Source organism: Ovis canadensis, chromosome 4 (genome assembly GCF_042477335.2).
Source record: "Ovis canadensis isolate MfBH-ARS-UI-01 breed Bighorn chromosome 4, ARS-UI_OviCan_v2, whole genome shotgun sequence".
Lineage (NCBI taxonomy): Eukaryota > Metazoa > Chordata > Mammalia > Artiodactyla > Bovidae > Ovis > Ovis canadensis.
The window spans coordinates 109247722-109269448 of record NC_091248.1 but is presented as its reverse complement, the minus strand read 5'-3'; positions in this window follow the sequence as shown (position 1 = coordinate 109269448).

Here is a 21727-nt window from a genome sequence, read left to right as displayed (position 1 = left end):
TTAAAAAGCTCAATATTATTAAAATAGCAATTCTACCCAAATTGAGCTACAGATTTGACACAACCACAATAAAAAGCCAAGCAGGCTTTTCTTGTTAGAAAATAACAAGCTGATTGTAAAGTTTATGTGGAAATGCAAAAAGCCTAGAATAGCCAAAACCATTTTCAAAATAGAGAACAAAGCTAGGAAATTTATATTACCTTATTTAAAGACTTCCTATAAAACTATAATAATCAAGACAAGGTGATATGTATGTAAATATGGACATGTAGTGCAGCGTGACAGAACAGAGTGCAGAAATAGACCCACATATGCATGGTAATTTGATTTTCAACAAAGTTGCCAAAGCAATTCAGTAGTGAAAAGATATTTTCAGAAAATAATACTGGAATAAGTGGCTATCCATATGCAAAACACACATACACACAAGTAAGGAGGTATGAACCTGTCACAAAATTTTATCCCACCCCATTTACAAAATTAAATTCAAAATGAATTATAGCCTACATTAAAAATGTATTCAAACTGGATTACATATCTAAACATTATGAGGGCTATAACCATAATAATTCTAAAGGGAAAACATGAGAGAAAAGTTTTAGTGGGCTTTGGTTAAACAACTAGTCCTTAACTAGGATATAAAAATATAAGACATAACAGGAAAAATGATAAATTGGACTTCATCAAAATTAAAATCTTTTTATTCTCAACAGACATTGTGATAAAAATGAAAAGAAAAGTGACACACAAAGTATTCACAATACATATAACTTAAAAAGAACTTGCATCCAACATATATGAGAATCCTGCAACTCAATAAAAAGAAAAAAACAATTTTTAAATGAGGATGATTCCAACAGAAACTTCACCAAAGAAGACATACGAATGGCAAATAAATACATGAAAAGATGCTTAACATCATTCATCATTCAGTTTAGTCGCTCAGTCATGTCCAACTCTTTGCGACCCCATGAATCGCAGCACGCCAGACCTCCCTGTCCATCACCAACTCCCGGAGTTCACCCAGACCCGCGTCCATCGAGTCAGTGATGCCATCCAGCCATCTCATCCTCTGTCGTCCCCTTCTCCTCCTGCCCCCAATCCCTCCCAGCATCAGAGTCTTTTCCAATGAGTCAAATCTTCGCGTGAGGTGGCCAAAGTACTGGAGTTTAAGCTTTAGCATCATTCCTTCCAAAAAACACCCAGGACTGATTTCCTTTAGAATGGACTGGTTGGATCTCCTTGCAGTCCAAGGGACTCTCAAGAGTCTTCTCCAACACCACAGTTCAAAAGCATCAATTCTTCATTGCTCAGCTTTCTGCACAGTCCAACTCTCCCATCCATACATGACCACTGGAAAAACCATAGCCTTGACTAGACGGACTTTTGTTGGCAAAGTAATGTCTCTGCTTTTCAATGTGCTATCTAGGTTGGTCATAACTTTTCTTCCAAGGAGTAAGCGTCTTTTAATTTCATGGCTGCAGTCACCATCTTCAGTGATTTTGGAGCCCAAAAGAAATAAAGTCTGACACTGTTTCCACTGTTTCCCCATCTATTTGCCAGGAAGTGATGGGACCAGATGCCATGATCTTCGCTTTCTGAATGTTGAGCTTTAAGCCAACTTTTTCACTCTCCACTTTTACTTTCATCAAGAGGCTTTTTAGTTCTTCTTCACTTTCTGCCATAAGGGTGGTGTCATCTGCATATCTGAGGTTATTGATATTTCTCCCAGCAATGTTGATTCCAGCTTGTGCTTCTTCCAGTCCAGCGTTTCTCATGATTTGGGAACTGCAAACTAAAATCACAGTAAACCACTACTTCAGATGCAGTAAAGTGACTAAAATGAAAAATACTAACAATCCAAGTGTTGACAAGGATGTGGAACAATTGAAACTGTCATATATTGTTGATGAGAATGCAAAATTATATAACCTCTTTGGGAAATAGGCTGTTTCTTATGAAGCTAATAATATACTTACTGTATGGACTCAATTACTCTGATCTTGAGTATATACTGAGAAAAAAGAAATGTATATTTACATAAAGATTTGTTGAATGTTCAGAGAAATTTTATTTATAAGTCAAATCTAGAAAGAACCCAGATGTCCTTCAACTTATAAATGGAGATATTGTACACCATTAACTCAATTGAATAAAACGGAATAAATTATTGATACGTGCAACAATGTGGGTGTTTCTTAAAAGCATTCTAAGTGAAAGAAGCCAGATGCAAAAGGTTATAAAACTATGTGATTCTATTTACATAAAATTCCTAAAGTTTTGTGGATAGCAGAGCTGTTCCATATAACATGATTATGAATGTGGTGAAATGTCTATATATAGTATACAGTTGACTCTTAAACAACATGGGAGTTAAAGGCATCAACTCACCATGCAGTCAAAAGTCCAGGTATAATTCACAGCCAGCTTCCCACGTCCTCAGATTTATCCAACCACGTATAATGTACTACCATAATACAGATTTGGTGAAAAAAATCTGCATATATGTGGATCCATGCAATTCAAACCTATGTTGTTCAAGAGTCAACTGTACACTTAAACTTCTTAGATTTTATGTATATAAATTATACTTCAATAAAGTTAACTTTTAAGATGATGTAAAATATTTAGTATAAATTTAACAAAAGTCTGGAAGAATGTATATTAAATTATTAACAATGGAGATGAGATTATAAAAGACTTTCATTTTGCTATTTCACTTTGTTATATACTCTATAATGTTTCATCTTTTTCCAAAGAGACTTCTATATTAGTCAGGATTCTTATGATTGTTAGTGACAGAAACCCATCTCAAACTAACTTAAGAAAAGGCAGAATGTATTGATTCACATGCCAATATTGGTTGAGGGGTAGATTCAGACATAGCTAGATCTAGGTAGTCCATTGAAGTTTTTGAGAATGAGGCTTTCCTCATCTATTGGTTCTTCCTTCCCCTGCATTGGTTTCATTCTCAGACTGTCTTTCTTCCTGTGATGATGACAAAGCAGCCTAGTACCTTAGCAATCCTGGAGCAAAAGACACACCAGGAAAAGTCCTGAGCCAACTCTTAGTGACCTGCCTGGGACACATGACCTTTCCTGATCACTGGCACCGTGATGGCCAGACATGGGTCACAGGACCATGCATGGGGCTGAGCAAGGGCAGGGTGGTCTCAGCCCCACACTGAAGAGTTGTTCTCAAAAGGAGAAAAGAGAAAAGAGGGTCTGATATCAGAATAAAGGCAGTTTATCAGACAAAAAATAACCTATGATTACTATAATGTATGGGTTTCCCTGCTGGTTCAACTAGTAAAGAATCTGCCTGCAATGCAGGAGACCCCAGTTTGACTTCTGGGTTGGGAAGATCCCCCAGAGAAGGGATTGGCTACCCACTCCAGTATTCTTGGGCTTCTCTGGTGGCTAAGATGGTAAAGAGTCCACCTGCAGGCAGTAAAAAAGAAAAAAAAAAAAGAGTCCACCTGCAATTCAGGAGACCTAGGTTTGATCCCTCTTGGGAAGATCCCCTGAAGAGGGAATGGCAACCCAGTACAGTATTTTTGTCTGGAGAACCCCATGGACAGAGGAGCCTGGTACTCCACGGGGTTGCAAAGAGTTGCACACGACTGAGCAACTAAGCACATACTATAATGTACTGCTTTTGGAATCAGGATAAAGTTATTTTGTTTTTATCTTTAGAATAACACAGCTCAAGGCAATATCCTCTGGTGCTTTTCTAAGACAGCATAGCATAAAGCCCACTGTTACTAAGTGAATGTGTGTGTCCCCCCACAATTCATATGTTGAAACTCTAATCCCCCATGGGATGATATTAGGAGGTTGGGCCTTTGAGAGGTAGTTGGGTTCAGATGAAGTCATGAGGGTGGAGCCTCTGAGGTGGGCTTAGTATCCTTCTAAGAAGAAGAGACTAGAAGTCTCTCTTTCCACCATGTGAGGATACAGTGAGGAGCTGGCCATCCTCAAGCCAAGAAGCAGATGCTCACAGGACACTGAATCTTCCAGCGCCTTCATCTCAAACTTTCTTACAGCCTCCAGAACTGGAAGAAATAATCCCTGTTGTGTAAGTCATTCAGTCTGTGTTAATTGTTACAGTGACCCAAGCTGACGACACGCCCCACATAGCAGCATTCTGTGATGAATTAGAAGTTAAGGAGGATACCATCCAAGGGGAACCCTGTTCTTGCCCAAATAGAGGGTAAATGGCAGAAAGGAGTAGAGATAAGATTGGGCTTGGAGGGGAATGGCAAAGGTGGCTGACTAAAGATGAAAAGAGGGACTTCTGAGTTGAGCTGAAGGTGGCCACATGATACACAACGTGGTCATTCTGGGATGTGGGCTGGCTGAAACGATTGTGGTGTTACTGCCATGTGCTACCTAGACTCAAGCTCCAGGATAAGGATATTGAACTTCTGAAGTGTCAGGCCAATTTAGCTTGATGGTAAATAATTTTAAGTACTTTTATATTTGACTTAAAACTCAACATTCAGAAAAGTAAGATCATGGCTTCTGGTCCCATCACTTCATGACAAATAGATGGGGAAACAGTGGAAACAGTGACAGACTTTACTTTTTGGGGCTCCAAAATCACTACAGAGGGTGACTGCAGCCATGAAATTAAAAGATGCTTGCTCCTTGGAAGAAAAGTTATGACCAACCTAGACAGCATATTAAAAAACAGAGACATTACTTTGCCAACAAAGGTCTGTCTTGTCAAGGCTATGGTTTTTCCAATAGTCACATATGGATTTGAGAGTTGGACTATAAAGAAAGCCGAGTACCAAACAATTGATGCTTTTGAACTGTGGTGTTGGAGAAGACTCTTGAGAGTCCCCTGGACTGCAAGGAGATCCAACCAGTCCATCCTAAAGGAGATCAGTCCTGAATATTCATTGGAAGGACTGATGTTGAAGCTGAAACTCCAATACTCTGGCCACCTGATGCGAAGAACTGACTCATTGGAAAAGACCCTGATGCTGGGAAAAATTGAAGGCAGAAGGAGAAGGGGATGACAGAGGATGAGATGGTTGGATGGCATCACCGACTCAATGGACATGAGTTTGAGTAAACTCCGAGTTGACAATGGACAGAGGGGCCTGGTGTGCTGCAGTCCATGGGGCTGCAAAGAGCCGGACACGACTGAGTGACTGAACTGAACTGAACTGATATTAATACAAATAAGAATGAATTATGAAGTAGAATGCAAGAAACACATGTGATTTTAAGATAAAATACAAATTTCTTGCTTGCAATAACCCCTTCAGGCTGCCTCTCATTCTCTCCTTCATGTGAATTCAGTTTCCTCTGCCATGCTTTGGTGGAAAATTTTGAGAGCTGTTTCTTTAAGGCATAGGGGACGTGCCTGGGGTTTTCACACTGTCCAGACACTTTGCTAGAAGAAGAAATCAGGCAAGGGTTCAGAAAGATTTGGGATTTTGAGGGCAGGGCTAACATCTGGAGAGGTTGGCAGAACTGATGTTAGTATATGCATGAGGGACTGAGGTTCAGGGCCAGTCACGTAAATCCTAAGAGCAGCTGCATTCCTGGGTAACATCTCATGTGGAAAGTATGGGATCCTGCCCTGGCTTGGGGTCTGGATTAGCATCTCTTTGAGGAGTAGGAATCTAGTGTTCTTGGAGAGGCAGATTCATTTCTAGGGTCAAGCGGAGTTCATCTCTCAACAACAAGCTCTAGGCAGCAGCTTTTTGCCTCAGAATTGGTGGTGAGGAGAGATGGAGCCCAGAAGGTTTAGCGTTCACAGATTTAATATGATATGATAGATCTACAAAGGGTCATGAAAATAAAAGGACTTTCTAACACCACAGAAGTAAGGACAAAATGGAAATGACTATCCTTTCCCAGAAAAGGACCATTAGCTGGCACCTGGTCTTTTTTTTTCTAATTTTCATCAAAAGGAAAAGAAAAACTTTATCATAGATCACATCATTCTGTGGGACTGAGAACACTGCAGTGAAGGACAGGATGGGTCCTTTCTTTTATTCATCCTGGGATGGCAAGAAAATTGCCCCCCAGGAGGACCTTATTAAAAGACAGAGGGATGAGCTAACACTACTGTAGTCATCATTTTGCAATATTTAAACGTATCAAACCTACACTTTATACATCTTAAACACTGTGTAATATTATATGTCAATTATATCTCAGTTAGAAAAAACAGGGAAAAAGACAAGCTCCTGGCAATTAGGACATCTACAACCTGATCACAGGATAGCAAAGGGCACTGCTGCTTCAGTCTCTCCTGGGTGAGGACCCTCTGGAAACCTTAATCAATAATGTCTTGGCCAGGATGGCAAATTTTAGAGAACAAGGAACAAGAGGAGGTGGAGAGGAATGAAAGAATTCAACTAGAAATATAGATTCTTAGACTGAGGTGGATGAAGAAATTAAATAATTATAACCCCAAAGGCCAAACAAAAGAAAAAAACAATCAGCCTGCACCCAGAGCATTTGGTTCAGGAAATTCAATTTGCACATAGAGAGTGGAGGGGCCTTTGCTGAGGGCCGGCAGGGGGGCAGGAGCTGAGGCCTCGCTGGTGAGCAGAGGACCGTTGCCCTGGAGACAGTCTTAGCTTAGAAATGGCAAACAGGAAAATAACAGGGGCTTAAGGGAGAAAGAAGAAAAAAAGGCACTGCTTAGAATGGTTGCTGTCTTAGAAACCAGACTATACTGCATGAAATAAATGTTCTTAAAAGGATAAATACAGATTTAACTGCTTTGAGAAATGAAGATAGGAAGAAGGAAACTATTTTAGTTGTTTCTGGGTTAGGATGGGTGGTCAGACACTCAAGACATTTAATAGAAAGAAAAAAAAAAAGGAATGTGTTAGGAGCAGAACCTGAGATACACTTACCTATCTTCTAGCCTCTGTTCCAGAATGTACTATTGAAATACGCTTTCAGAAAGCTATTGATAGAGAAATAATATTAAAAATAAACCCAGGGAGCTTGCCTCTTAGTACCCATGATAATAATTTGAGATGTCAAATTTAACAGAAGGAAGTCCAGAGATATTTAGCATAAAATCCACAGGTATTAATTAGCAAGTTTCAAGGCAAGGCAGTGATTGCAGGGAGATGGCTTAGGCAGCTATGGCTAGGAGAACTGTGGGTTAAGATTTGGTCAAAGTGGTTCTGGACACCTCTCTTCAAGGTGGCTAAGGGTTTTGGTACTGAAATATTAATAGCAACTCCCTTGCCAAGAGGCTAGAGCTAGAGAAGGGGCTTCCTGGAGTGCAAAGAACCAGCAAGATGGGCCAAAGGGCTTGGAACAACTGACAGAACCAAGGATGTGCATGAAAGACAGATGGGAAGATAGACCAGCAGCCGATAACAAAGGAAAGAGGCATAGGGACAGGAGGGTCATATACTGCCTTGGGCAACTGCTGAGAATGGACTACAGCAGTGCTTTCTCAACATGTAGCTCCCTGACCAGCAACATCAGCATCATCTAGAATTTGGTAAAATGCAAATACTTAGTCCCCCTGAATCAGCAACCCTGAGGATGGGCTCAGCAATTCATGTTTTAACAAACCCTTGAAGTGAATGAGGGACACTACAGTTTGAGAACAACACTACTGAAGCATTCCTGGCCTCTGAGATGAAGAAACCAGGGAGTGGGATTCACTTAGACCTCTGGGTTGGCCTAATAGCTGATGAGACTCAGTGGAGGGGAGCCACAAGAAGCCATGTGTGGGTTTGACACTGGGATAGGACTGATTTGGGGAGAAGTTTAAAGCAAAACTACCCAGCTCATAGAAAAGAGGTAGACAGGACTAACCTAAGTCATAGAACTTTGGGAAGAATCAGAATTCACTGATAATTTCTCCTATCAGAGAACTAGCTCTGGAAAACTACAGGCCTGTAATAGAATTAGTGAACCCAATAACAGAAAACAAACAAACAAAGGTCACCCTATGATCTGAATATTCATGACTGCCAGATTAGAAGGCCCCTACAGGAAATGGAAAAAGTACATTTTCAGCTTGGGGAGCTCAGGTAGTAAAGCAACAAGAAGCTTTAGACATCAGGAACCAAACACATGCAGACATAACTGGATGGGGTCGGGGCACTAATGGAGAAGACTGTAAATGACTGTAATTTTCAGAGCTGTGCAGCCATAAATTGCACTGGGAGAACTGCCTGCTATTAGTGTAGCACTCTCTGCTCTCAAGATGAAGCAGCTGGAAGCTATGAAATTGGTTAAAATGATTCCCAGAAACAGAAAATGGAATATGAAGGAAAAGAGGTCTTCTGCCACCCTCTCAAAACAGATAGGGCCCAAAGCCCTGGATGTAGCGGCCTGGACCATCTTCAGAGGTGAAACTGTCTTCCGTTACTTCATTCGAAGGATGGAGTTAGGTTAAGGCTAAACGCTCAAGAGCACTGCAATGTAAACAGATGGCAACACTTGCTGCATTTAAACTTTTGGTTTTGTAGAGAGGCAATAGAAGGGCCTCAGCCTATAGGGCCAGGGACCATACAGAGGATGTATAGAGGGAACAAAAATTGTTGCTTTGGCAATGGTCTTAGCTTTGAAAATGACAAGAGAGCAAACTAGGGATATAAGAGGGGCTTAAGAGAAAGAGTGAAAAGAACCAGTACTCTTCCGAGTTCTAACCCTATAAACTTCTGATGCAGCAAAAGGAAGTAAAAGCTAAGATACAGGGTCAAAATAAGGGAGAACCAAGGTGTTAGGAAGCCCAAGACTGAGCACTAGGCAGAGCCAGAGATGGATAACCACCAGAGACCAAAGGTTTCCTCAGCCTTCTCTTTTTTTTTTAGGGGTGAGTTTTTAACAGTTTTATATAGAGATATAACTGATGTATAACAAATCACATATATTTAAAACAAAATTCACGAATTATCTTTATATCCCCCAAATCATCACCATAATCCAGATAGTGATTATGAATATATCTGTCACCCCCAAAATTTCCTCCTGCTCTTTTGCGGTGTGCTTATTTTCCTTTCCTCAATTCCTATCCACCAACCCCATCCCCAGGCAATCAGTGATCCAGTATCTGTCACGATGGGTTAGTTAGGCGTCTCTAGAATTTTACATAAAAAAATTCTTTGTATGTACTCCTTTTTGGATGACTTCTTTCCCTCAACACAATGATTTTGAGATCTATCCATGTTGTTGTATGTATCATAACTTTGTTCCTTTTCATTATTAAATAGTATTCCACAGCTACCTGGAATCACCTATCCATTTATCTAGTCATCTGTAGATGAATATTTTGGTTGTTTCCGTTTTGCAATATTACAAGTTTAGCTGCTATGAACATTCATATGCAAAGCTTTGTGTGGACATATTCCTCTTAAGTAAATGTAAATGTTGTATTATTTGATTTGGATTTGATTTGCTAAACATTTATGAAAATTTTTGCCTATGTTCATGAAAGATCCCTGGAGAAGGAAATGACAATCCACTCCAGTATTCTTGCCTAGAGAATTTCATGGACAGAGGAGCCTGGCAGGTTTCGATCCATGGGGTTGCAAAAGAGTCAGACAAGACTTGTGTGATTAACACTCGTGAAAGATAGTGATATACAGGTTTCTTATAATGTCTTTGCCAACTCTGGTATCAAGGTAACACTGACCTAATAAGACAAATTGGAAAATGTTTCTTCTTCTCTTTTCTGATAAATTTTGTATAGAATTGGTATTTTTCTCCCTTGATTATTGGTAGAATTCATTAGTGAAGCTATCTAGACCTAGAGGGATTTTTGTTGCTCAGTTTATTTTGAGGGGAAGGGAGATTTTTAAATCTACAAATTCTATTTCTTTAATAGATATGAGACTGTTCAGGTTATCAATTTCTCCTTGAGAAAGCTTTGGCAGTTTGAATCACTGTCAGATTCATTGGCACACATTTTTTTTCATATACCTATTGGTGTTTCTTTTTTCTTATATTGACTGACTGATACTTTGGTCGCTCTGGGTCTTGGTTCCGGGGCATAGGCTCTTCGTTGGCGGTGCATGGTCTTGCCAGTTGTGGTCTGTGGGCTTAGTGCCCCAGGGATGTGCAATCTTAATTCCCTGACCAAAGACCAAATCCCTGCATTGGGAGGCAGATTCTTACCACTGGATCACCAGGGAAGCCCCTGTTCTTACCTTTTTAATGTCTGTTGGAGTTGCAGTGATATCCCTTCCTTTATCCCTGATAGTGGTAATTTTGTTCTTTTCTTTATGACCAATATGCCTAAATATTTACTTACTGTAAACATGCTCCCAAAGAACCAGCTTTTAACAATCTTGAAGAATGAGCTTTAAAGCAAGTTTCTAGAACCTTGAGCCATTAACTTATCCCTTATCACAAGAGCATTCTAGACCCATGCCTAAAGGCACCCATTTAACTCAGATTGTCAAGGAATTATGCTAGAACATAAATTCACCATTCATCTCAATACAAAGATCCCCAGCATGATCGATAGCACTAGCCTTCCTAATACCAAGAAATAACATTTTTCACTGAGAATCAAAAATCTACAGGTGTTCTTAGACCAGTGATTTTCACAGCATACTGATTTTCTGGACATGTTGTTGCTCCCTGAATGTACCCTACTTCCCAGTAAGAAACAAATATTAGCACAAATAACCAAAAGGAAAAGAGAGAGAGAAGATAAAAACTACCAGTATTAGGAATAAAAGAAGAGAAACCCCGCCAATATTCAAAAGATAAGGCAATGTTAAAAACAACTCTAGGGCATACACACCAAGGAAACCAGAATTGTAAGAGGCACGTATATCCCAATGTTCATCACAGCACTGTTTACAATAGCCAAGACATGGAAGCAACCTAGATGCCCATTGGCAGACAAATGGATAAGAAAGCTGTGGTACATATGCACAATGGAATATTAATCAGCCATTAAAAAGAATGCATTTGAATCAGTTCTAATGATGTGGATGAAACTGGAACCTATTATACAGACTGAAGTAAGCCAGAAAGAAAAACACCAATACAGTATACTTATGCATATATACAGAATTTAGAAAGATGGTAATGATGACCCTAAATGTGAGACAGCAAAAGAGACACAGATGTAAAGAGCAGTCTTCTGGACTCTGTGGGAGAAGGCGAGGATGGGATGATTCGAAAGCATAGTGATGAAACGTGTGTATTATCACATGTGAAGCAAATTGCCAGTCCAGGTTCGACACATGAGACAGGGTGCTCAGGGCTGGTGCACTGGGATGACCCTGGGGGATGGGATGGGGAGGGAGGTGGGAGGGGGGTCCTGGATGGGGAACGCATGTGCGTCTGTGGCTGATTCATGTCGATGTATGGCAAAAATCACTACAATATTGTAAAGTAATTAGCCTCCAATTAAAATAAATAAATTGATTATAAAAATAAATAAAAACAACTCTATGTCTCAAAATTCAAAATCTTTGATAAAATGAACCAACTCCTTGAAAGACACACATTGCCAAAACTTGCCACAGAAGGAACAGATAAGGATAGTTCTGATAACCCTCTTATCTATTAGAGAAAAAAAAAAGATTTGTAGTTTAAACACCCCCCACAAATAAACCCTGTAAAAGACAGTTTCAATGTGAATTCTACTAAATATTTAAGGGAGAAATAACACTGACTATGCATACTCTCTTATAGAAAATACAAAAGAAGGAAACACTTCCCAAATTATTTTATGAAACTAGAATTATCCTAAATATAAAAATCAAACAAAGCCTGATTTCAAGAAAACTATAGACTAATATCGCTCATGAGTTAGACACAAAATGCTAGTAAATTGAACCCACCAATGTATAAAAAGGAAAATACATATAACTAACTGAAGTTCATATTAGGAATGCAAGATTGAATCAACACTTAGAAATTATCAATATAAAGGTATCTATAATTATTAATACTGCATTATACACTTAAATTTGGTCTTAAATGTTATCACCACATACACAATTATAATTATGTGACAGGATAGAGATATTAACCAACCTTATTGTGGTATTAATTTTGTAATATGTAGCTAATCATCAGTGTCCATCTTAAATTTACACATGTTATTTGTAAATAACATCTCAATAAAGATGAGAAGAAAATAAATTAATATAACCCACATTAATAGACTAAATCATAAAATAATATGACCATATCCTGCGGACACTGTGTACCTCCTGATGAGATGTGATGAAAAAGGCACTTCACCTCTGTGATCTTCCTTCCAAAACCCACAACCCATAACTATCCGAGAGAAAAACAATCTCCAAATCATAGAACATTAAAAAAGAGGCCTAAGTAGTGCTCTTCAAACCCCTCAAGGCCATAAAACACAAGGAAAGACTGAGAAACTATCACAGACCCAAAGAATCTAAGGGCACATGAGTACTAAGTGCGACGCGGCTCCCTAGATAGGATGTTGGAATGGAAAGAGGATATTCATGGGAAAAGTTCCAGAATTTAATGAATAAAGATGTACCATGTTGGTTTCTTAGCTTTGACAAATGTATAATGTTAAAAATAGAAGAAATCATGAGGGACTTATGAGAATTCCCTGTTAGCTTTGCAACTATTCTATAAACCTAAATTTGTTCCAAAATATAAAGATTCTTTTTAATGAAGGTGACATAGAGCCATTCTCAGACAAACACAAAGCTGAAATAATGTGTCTTCAGCACTACATACTGCAAGAAATGTTAATGAAGTTTTTCAATGTGAAGGAAAATGATTGCTTCTTGAAGGAAGAAACCTCAGATCTACATACACAAACACACACAGAGGCATCAGAAGTGGCAAGTATATGGGTTAAAATAAATCATTTTCTTGTTTGTGTAATTTCTTTAAAGTATATTTGACTGTTTAAACAAGCATATTATTGATGTATTGTGGGATTTATATATGTAGAAGTAAAATATGACAATGAGAACCAAATATGGGGGCTGTATGTAGAAGTATGGGCTTTCCAGGTGACACCAGGGGCAAAGAATCTGCCTCCCAATGCAGGAGACATAAGAGACACAAATTTGATCCCTGGGTCAGGAAGATCCCCTGAAGGAAGAAATGGCAACTGGCTCTAGTATTCTTGCCTGGAAAATCTCATGGGTAGAGGAGCCTGGCAGACTACAGTTCATAGGGTCACAAAGAGCTGGACATTACTGAGCAGCTGAGCACACACGGAGGTATATAGTTGCATGCTTCATATTAAATATGATACTATCTGAAGGTGCAGTGTAACACATTAAAGGTGAATATCATAAGACATAGGACAGTCACACAAATGAAAAAACAAAGAGTCATAACCAGTAATGCAATAGAGGAAATAAAATGAAACACTAAAAACTATGTAGTTAGGGCAAAAGAAGGCAGAAAAGAAGAGAAAGAAAACAAAAATCAGATGAGAGAAATAGAAAAGTGGTAGCAAGATGGTAGACATAAGCCAGACAATATATGTAATTAAATGTAAATAAATGAAAATAATTATAAGGCAGAGCTTGTCTGAGTAAATAACAAAGCAAGGCCCAACTGTATGATGACTATAAGAATCAGACTTGATATACAAAGAAATAGACTAAAATAAAAAGATGGAGAGATATAACATGCAAACACTAGTTATAAGAAATCTGGATCATCTATATAAGTATCAGAGAAAGTAGACATTAGAATAAAGTCTACTTTATAGACTTAGAATGTTGCTAAGAGTTAAGGAAGAACCACACTGGTTTCCTGTTGCTGCATAATAAGTTACCACAAGCCTGGCAGCCTAAAACAATACCCATGTATCAGTTCACATTCTGTGCGTTAGAAGACTGGCATAGCCTGACAGGTTTCTCTAGCTAAGACGTGACAAGGCTCAAATTAGCCAGGTTGAGTTTTCATCTGGAAACTCTGGGGGTAAAAAGCTCTTTTCAAGTTCGCTACTGTAGTTGGAAGGATTCAGTTCCTTGTGGTTGTATAACTGAGTTCCCCATTTCTTTGTTGTCAGCTAGGGATCTCACTCAGCTGCTAGGGGTTACCCTCATTCCTTGTGTGGATCCCTCCATCTTCAAGCCAGCAAAGAGCACTGAATCCTTCTCAAGCTGCAAATTCCTGACTCCTCTTCTGTGACCAGCTGGAGAAATCTTTCTGCTTTCATGTGATTAGGTCAGGCCTACCCAGATAATCTCCCCAGTCTCAGGTCAATAGTGCCAATACAATATAACCTAATCCAGGTAGTAAAATGTGGAGCTTAGTCAGGTTACATATACCAGAGAGAGAAGGAAATTTTATGAGTCATTTTAAACTTTTTCCTGTCTTAGAACATTTCAATAATGATAAAATAATCAAATTATCTAAGTATTATATCTTACAGATTTACAATACAATTTTAAAAACCTAAAATATAACATAATGGAATAATCGTAAGCCTATATAGCCCATGAACTTCGGTGAGGTTGCTGTTTCCCAAGTTAATTTGACCAGGTAGTACAGAATTTATTTGCTTTGCTTTATTTCTTTGTTTGATTTTTATAGTATTAAGGATAATGCTGTATATGACATTATGTCCTCTCTTGCTTTATATTTTGCTAAATATCAACAGAGTATATGTAGAAAAGCATGAAAAGATTTCCCAATAAATGAATAAAAACTTATCTACAAGGAAAAAAAGAACTAAAATAATCAAGTCATTTAGACATAGTAAGACTAAATACATCTGCATCTAATAACAGAGCTTTAAGATACATGAGAGAAAAACTAGTGTAACTAAAAATATTATACAAATTCACAGTTGTGGTTGTGGATTTCAGCCTTTCTTTCTCAGTGATTAACAGAACAAAAGGACAGAATATTAGTTAAGATATAGAAGACTTGAACAACCCTATTAATCAAGTTGACCTAATTGACATTTGTAGAGCACTACTTCTAATGATTTAAGAAAGGCTATTCTTTTCAAGTTCATATGATACAGTCACCACGATAAACTACATGTTGGGCCATAAAATAAATTTCATCAAATGTAAAAGGATGGAAATTATACAGAGTGTATTCTCTGACTGCAAAGGCATTAAGTTAGAATGCAAAAAAACAAAAAACAATCCTATGATAGCAACTCCATCATAACATGGAGACGCTCCAACTTGATGTTTGGATGTCAATACGAAAGGGATCCTTTGGGATGATCAAAGAAATATTAATTCCTCACTTAGTGTGGAAGTTCCAAAGTGAGTGATGAGAGAGCAGTTTCCCAGAGGAGAAGTCCAGAACACAGAAAGAGAGTGGATAGTGAATGTGCAACATTTTATAAAGAGAAATACCTGACAGTAAAATTTGAAAGAGGTTCCACCCAGCATGAAGAGAGGGAAAGAGGCAGTAAGAAGTCACGTGTACTTGTCGGGCTTGGATGCAGGTGAGCTTATTAGGAGGCCACAGGAGGCAACAAACACAGGCATGCAATAAGGCTTAAAGATGTCGAACAATAAATCAAATGTCAATGGGAGTTTAAGTTTCTTTCATATGTTCCTCATAATCCCAAATAGAAGGAAAATAAACGAACATAAATGATTCATGGGTTAAAGATGCAATCACAAGGAAAATTTGAGGAAATATTTTTAACTGAATGACGATGAAGATACAATATATTAAAACTTCTAGGATGCAGCTAAGGCAGTGCTTATAGGAAAAGTTTTATCTTATTAAAAAAAGAAAGATCTGGAATCAATGACCTAAGCTTCCTTTAAGAACTGAATTAGAAGAGCAAAGCAAGCCCATGACCATAAAAGGAAAGAAATAATAAAGATAAAAGCAGAAATTAACAAGTGAGAAAAGAGATAGATAAAGGAAAAATTAACAAAGTGAAAAAGTGCTTCTTGGATATCAGGAATGAAAAGATGCTAACACCACAGACCCTAAAGACATTAAAAGTGTAATAAATAATATTTTAAATAATTTTGACCACCAAGATGAAATGAGGAAAGTTCTCAAAAAATACAGTTTGTAATACTAATTGATGCCCAAAAAGGCAAGTATCCACAACACATATATCAGATAAAGGGCTTGTATCCAGAATATATCTATAGATCTACCACAGTTTATTAATAAGAAGACAAACTACCAATTTTAAAATGAGACTAGATTTGAAGAGATCTTTACAAAATAAGACACATAGGCAATAAGTACATGAAAAGATAAATTTATATCAGTCATCATGGAAATGAAAACTAAAAGTATAATAATTTATAACTACACACTCACCAGAATGATTACAGTTTTTAAAAGCTACCTTTCTAAGTGTTGGAGAAGTTGTGGAGAAATTGGAACTCATATTTTGAGAAGGTAGAATTGTATAACCATTTTGGAAAACAGTTTGGCAATTTCTTATAAAATTAAACATACACTTACCATATAAGCCAGCAAGTCCACTCCTGTTTACTGAAGAGACTTATACATGAATATTGATAGCAGTTTCATTCATAATAAAGTCTAAAACAACTCAAATGTCAACAGGTGAATGGATACACAAATTTTAGTATATCCGCTCAGCAAAAAAGAAGAAACCAAGTGTTACTACGTACAGCAACATGGATAAATCTCAAAAATACATGATAATGAACAAGAACCATGCTATATGGTTCCATTTAAATGAACCATGCTATACGATTCCATTTAAATGAAATTCTAGAAAATGCAAATCTAACCTCTAATGGTTGTCTGAGGAGGCCTTACAAATAGCTGAGAAAAGAAGAGAAGGGAAAGGCAAAGGAGAAAGAGAAAGATATACCCAACTGAATGCAGAGTTTCAGACAATAGTAAGGAGAGATAAGCCCTCTTAAGTGAACAATGCAAAGAAATAGAAGAAAACATGGAATGGGAAAGACTTGAGATCTCTTTAAGAAAATTGGAGATAACAAGGGAACATTTCATGAAAAGATAGGCATAATAAAGGACAAAAATGGCAAGGACCTAACATAAGCAGAAGAGATTAAGAAAAGGTGGCACGAATACACAGAAGAAGTGTACAAAACAGCTCTTAATGATCCGGATAACAATGATGGTGAGGTCACTCACCTAGAGCCAGACATTCTGGAGTGTGAAGTCAAGTGAGCCTTAGGAAGCATTACTATGAACAAAGCTAGTGGAGGTGATGGAATTCCAGCTTAGTTATTCCAAATCCTAAAAGATGATGCTGTGAAAGTGCTGCACTCAATATGCCAGCAAATTTGGAAAACTCAGCAACAGCCACAGGACTGGAAAAGGTCAATTTTCATTCCAATCCCAAAGAAAAGTAATGCTGAAGAATGCTCAAATTACCATACAATTGCACTCATTTCACATGCCAACAAGATTACGCTCAAGATTTTCAGCTAGGCTTTAGCAGTACGTGAACCAAGAACTTTGAGATGTACAAGTTAGATTTAGAGAAAGCGGAAGAACCAGAGAGCAAATTGCCAACATACAGTGGATCATAGAAAAACCAAGTGAATGCTGAAAAAAAAATCTGCTTCACTGACTATGCTAAAGCCTTTGACTGTGTGGATCACAACAAACTGTGGAATATTCTTAATGAGATGGGAATACCAGACCACATTACCTGTCTCCTGAGAAACCTGTATGCAGGACAAGAAGCAACAGTTAGACCTGGACATGGAACAATGGACTGGTTCAAAACTGGGAAAGGAGTACATCAAGGCTGTATTTTTTCACCCTGCTTATTTAACTTATATGCAGAGTACATCATGTGAAATGTGGGGCTAGATGAATCAGAAACTGGAATCAAGATTGCCAGGAGAAATATCAACAACCTCAGATATGCTGATGATACCACTTTAATGGCAGAAAGTGAAGAAGAACTAAAGAGCCTCTTGATGAAGGTGAAAGAGGATAGTGAAAAAGCTGGCTTAAAACTCAAGATTCAAAAAACTAAGATCACGGCATCTGGTCACATCACTTAATGGCAAGTAGATGGGGAAAATGTGGAAAGAGAGTGTCAGGTTTCATTTTCTTCAGCTCCAAAATCAATGTGATGGTGACCGCAGCCATGAAATTAAAAGACTCTTGCTCCTTGGAAGGAACAGCTATGACAAACCTAAACACTGTATTAAAAAGCAGAGACATCACTTTGCCAACAAAGGTCCATATAGTCAAAGCTATGATTTTTCCAGTAGTCACATCTCCAGATGCAAGAGTTGGACCATAAAGATGGCTGAGCACCAAATGTTGCTTTTGAACTGTGCTGGAGAAGATTCTTGAGAGTTTTGAGAAGACTCTCATGGACAGCAAGGAGATCCAACCACTCAATCCTAAAGGAACTCAACCCTGAATATTTATTGGAAGGGCTGGTGCTGAGCTGAAGCTCCAATACTTTGGCCACCTGTGGCAAAGAACTGGCTCACTGGAAAAGACCCTGATGATGGGGAAGATGCAAGAGGAGAAGGGGGTGACAGAGGATGAGATGGTTGGATGGCATCACTGACTCAATGGACAAGAGTTTGAACAAAATCAAGGAGATAGTGAAGAACAGGGAAGCCTGGTGTGCTGCAGTTCATGGGGTTGCAAAGAGTCAGACACAACTGAACAGCAACCTATAGTGATAGAAAGTAGCTCAGTGGTAGCCTAGGATGAGGGGAAAGTATACTGTCTACACAGGGCATGGGGGAACTTATAGAGAGATAATGGAATTACTTGCAGATGTGGTTACCTGAATCAATACGTTTGTTAAAATTCACTGGATTGTGCCTAAAATTAGTGCATGTAAATTATAACTCAGAGTTGAGTATAAAAAATCTTTCCACAAGGAAAACCCTAAGCCCAGATAGTTTCCCTGGTTTTTATTAAATATTTAGGAAGAAATCATACCAATCTTACACAAGTGCTTTCGGGAAATATAGGAGGCAACACTTCTCAGCCATTTTATGGGATCAACAGCACCATGATACTGAAACCAAACCCATTACAAAAAAAACCTTCCAGGTCAATATTCTCCATGAATAGATAAAATATTAATAAACTGGATGCAATATGTAAAAACGATAATACATCATGACCAACAGGGGAGTTTATCCACCAAACAGAAAATAGGCTTAATATTTGAAGATCAGTGGATAGAGTCCAGTATGTTAACTAAAGAAAGGAGAAAAAAAATAAATAAATGTGGCAGACAATTTTGTAGGCACTCAAGAATACCTTTCAAAAGATTATCTCTCCAGCTGAATCTTGTCTCATATGAGTTAATATTGACTCGACTCTATCTGCCAATTTACCCCACACTGGCTGTTTTTAAAAAGAGCTTTGCATTATCAGTACCCCAGGCCCATGCCTGCATTGCATGTGAGGGTCAGAATAGGTTTTCAGATGAAGACCCTTGATGAAGGTCTTCAGAAGATGAAGATGAAGTCAGAAATCACCTTTGCTTTCTGACTACTTTGTTGGAAGATTTCGTCTGTAGAAAGGGTTTGCATTGCTGTGATAATCACACTGGATTCTAGGATTTGTTGTGTTTTATTTTTTTGATGAGAAACATCCAGATACTTGCCCCAGACAAGGAGAATTCCTGTCTGATACTCCTCTCCTCCCAAAATCTTAGATGCTAATGAAACATAGGCACACCAGAGGCATCCAAAAGTCACCACAGCCAGACTTTGCATTTAACAGCCACCCTGAAATCAGGAACCTATTCTCAGTAAACGCCGGGCAACACAACTCAGCTTCTGTTCTTCCAAACCTGATTACTTACCTAAGTGCCTGAAGCTAACGTGAGTCTCTCTCTCTGTACTTTTGAAGAAGCTTCAGCAAAGCTCCTGACACCAGGACAACCATTATAGCAGAATTTCTTTCATCAGATAACTCAGCACTACAAACTCCAACTCGAGGAGCCCAGAGAGGGCCTACCATGAGGCTTCTCTCACCAGTGATAAATTGGAAATGCCTGCAAGAGCCTGGAGACAGGCCTAAACTACCTGGCTAGCCAAGGCAGGTGGGAGAAGCATCTAGTGATTGCCTTGTAGCAACTCAGAAGGAATCAACCTTAATCAAGAACTCACCCAAGATGGTGATCCAAGAGACGCTTGAGGAACCTCTTTGCATTTGTTGGAGAGTCAGAACTCAGGACTTTCAATTGTTCATTCCCAGGGCCATTCTTTGTACTAGACTGGTTTCCTGCGTGTTCTCTTCTTGCAGCAGTCCCTGAGTAATCTCCAGGCTTCCTCACCTCCTGCTGCTGTCAATAACTAGAGTGGCCATAAAATGTATCATCCAAACTGGGACACTTTTGTGAATGTAAAGTGGGGGCTATGAAATATTACAGTATGACCCCAGGTACAAGCTGGGACTATCCCAGGAAAACCAGGGCATATGGTCACTCTAATGACGACTGCTTTGGCCAAGGAGTTCTCTTTCTTAAAACTAACTGAAGAATCATGGTCATCACACCATTTTCTTTTTGCTGCCCCCACAAAAATGCAGGTAGGCTTTTCATTTTAAGGGCTTTATTTCTAATCATTAGAAGTACATTGACAATGATAAGTAAAAAAAAATCAGAGAAAATTAAAAGAATATTAATTTTCCAATTTATGGTCAGTGAATAGCCAAATACACTGAGATGGCAACTAAAATTTCACAGACTTTAGTTTTAGATTTTCTTTTTCTTTATGTAAATGACAACTTATTCTTGCAGACACATCACATGTGTATTGTCAAAAATAAGAAAATTGTTGACAAACCAAAACTATGAAACACCTTTACCTAGAAATTACTGCTACTGAGTGATGTCAGCAAAAACAGTGGGCTAAGAACCTCAAAATTCTCTCTTCTGCAAAAACAATGGAAAACTAGCAAAAATAATCAGAATCCATTTTTTTCAGAACTCTGGAAATTAAAGAGTTACAGTAATCCAAAAAGTATTTATTTTTAAAAAAGCTAAATCTCAGTAAGAACTGAGGTTTGTATAATAATTTAATTTGCCCTATTCCAATGCATGTCTTTCCAGCTCCACGGTTGTCTTGGAAACCAACAGTTCACAATTACAGTGAAAACCCACCGCCTGGCAGCTACTAGAAGGGCAGAATGGAGCTGGAGCTCCTTCAAAGCTCACTCATAAAGAATTGTCATAATCTGACCTACCTGGTGGATCCTGGGAGATCTCACTTGCAAGGTTGGTTTTATTTGACTAACTCGGGGTTCATCTAATGCCAAAAACCTTTTCCCCGAGACAATTATCAAAAACAATTAGAGGTGCTTGTTAAACTTCACAACTGCCTCATTCATTGGCTAATGGATGGCACAAATAAAGGACTAACCAAAACACTTAACAGGAAAATTTGACAGTGAAACAATATGTAAAAATATTCCTGGATATCTAGAAGGCCACGTGTATATATCAGGCTGTGCTCATACCCAGGGCTGTGCATATATTCAGCAAAGACCTTAGGAACTTATTTTTACTGACCTTGAGTCTCTGCAAGCAGGAAGTGAAATGAAAGTTGCTCAGCTGTGTCTGAGTCTTTGCAACCCATGGACTGTAGTCCATGGAATTCTCCAGGCCAGAATACTAGAGTGAGTAGCCTTTCTCTTCTCCAGGGGATCTTCCCAATCCAGGGACTGAATCCAGGTCTCCCACATTGCAGGTGGATTCTTTACCAGCTGGGCCACAAGGGAAGTCCAAGAATACTGAAATGGGTAGCTTCTCCCTTCTCCAGCGGATCTTCCCGACCAGGGAATTGAACTGGGGTCTCCTGCATTGCAGGCAGATTCTTTAC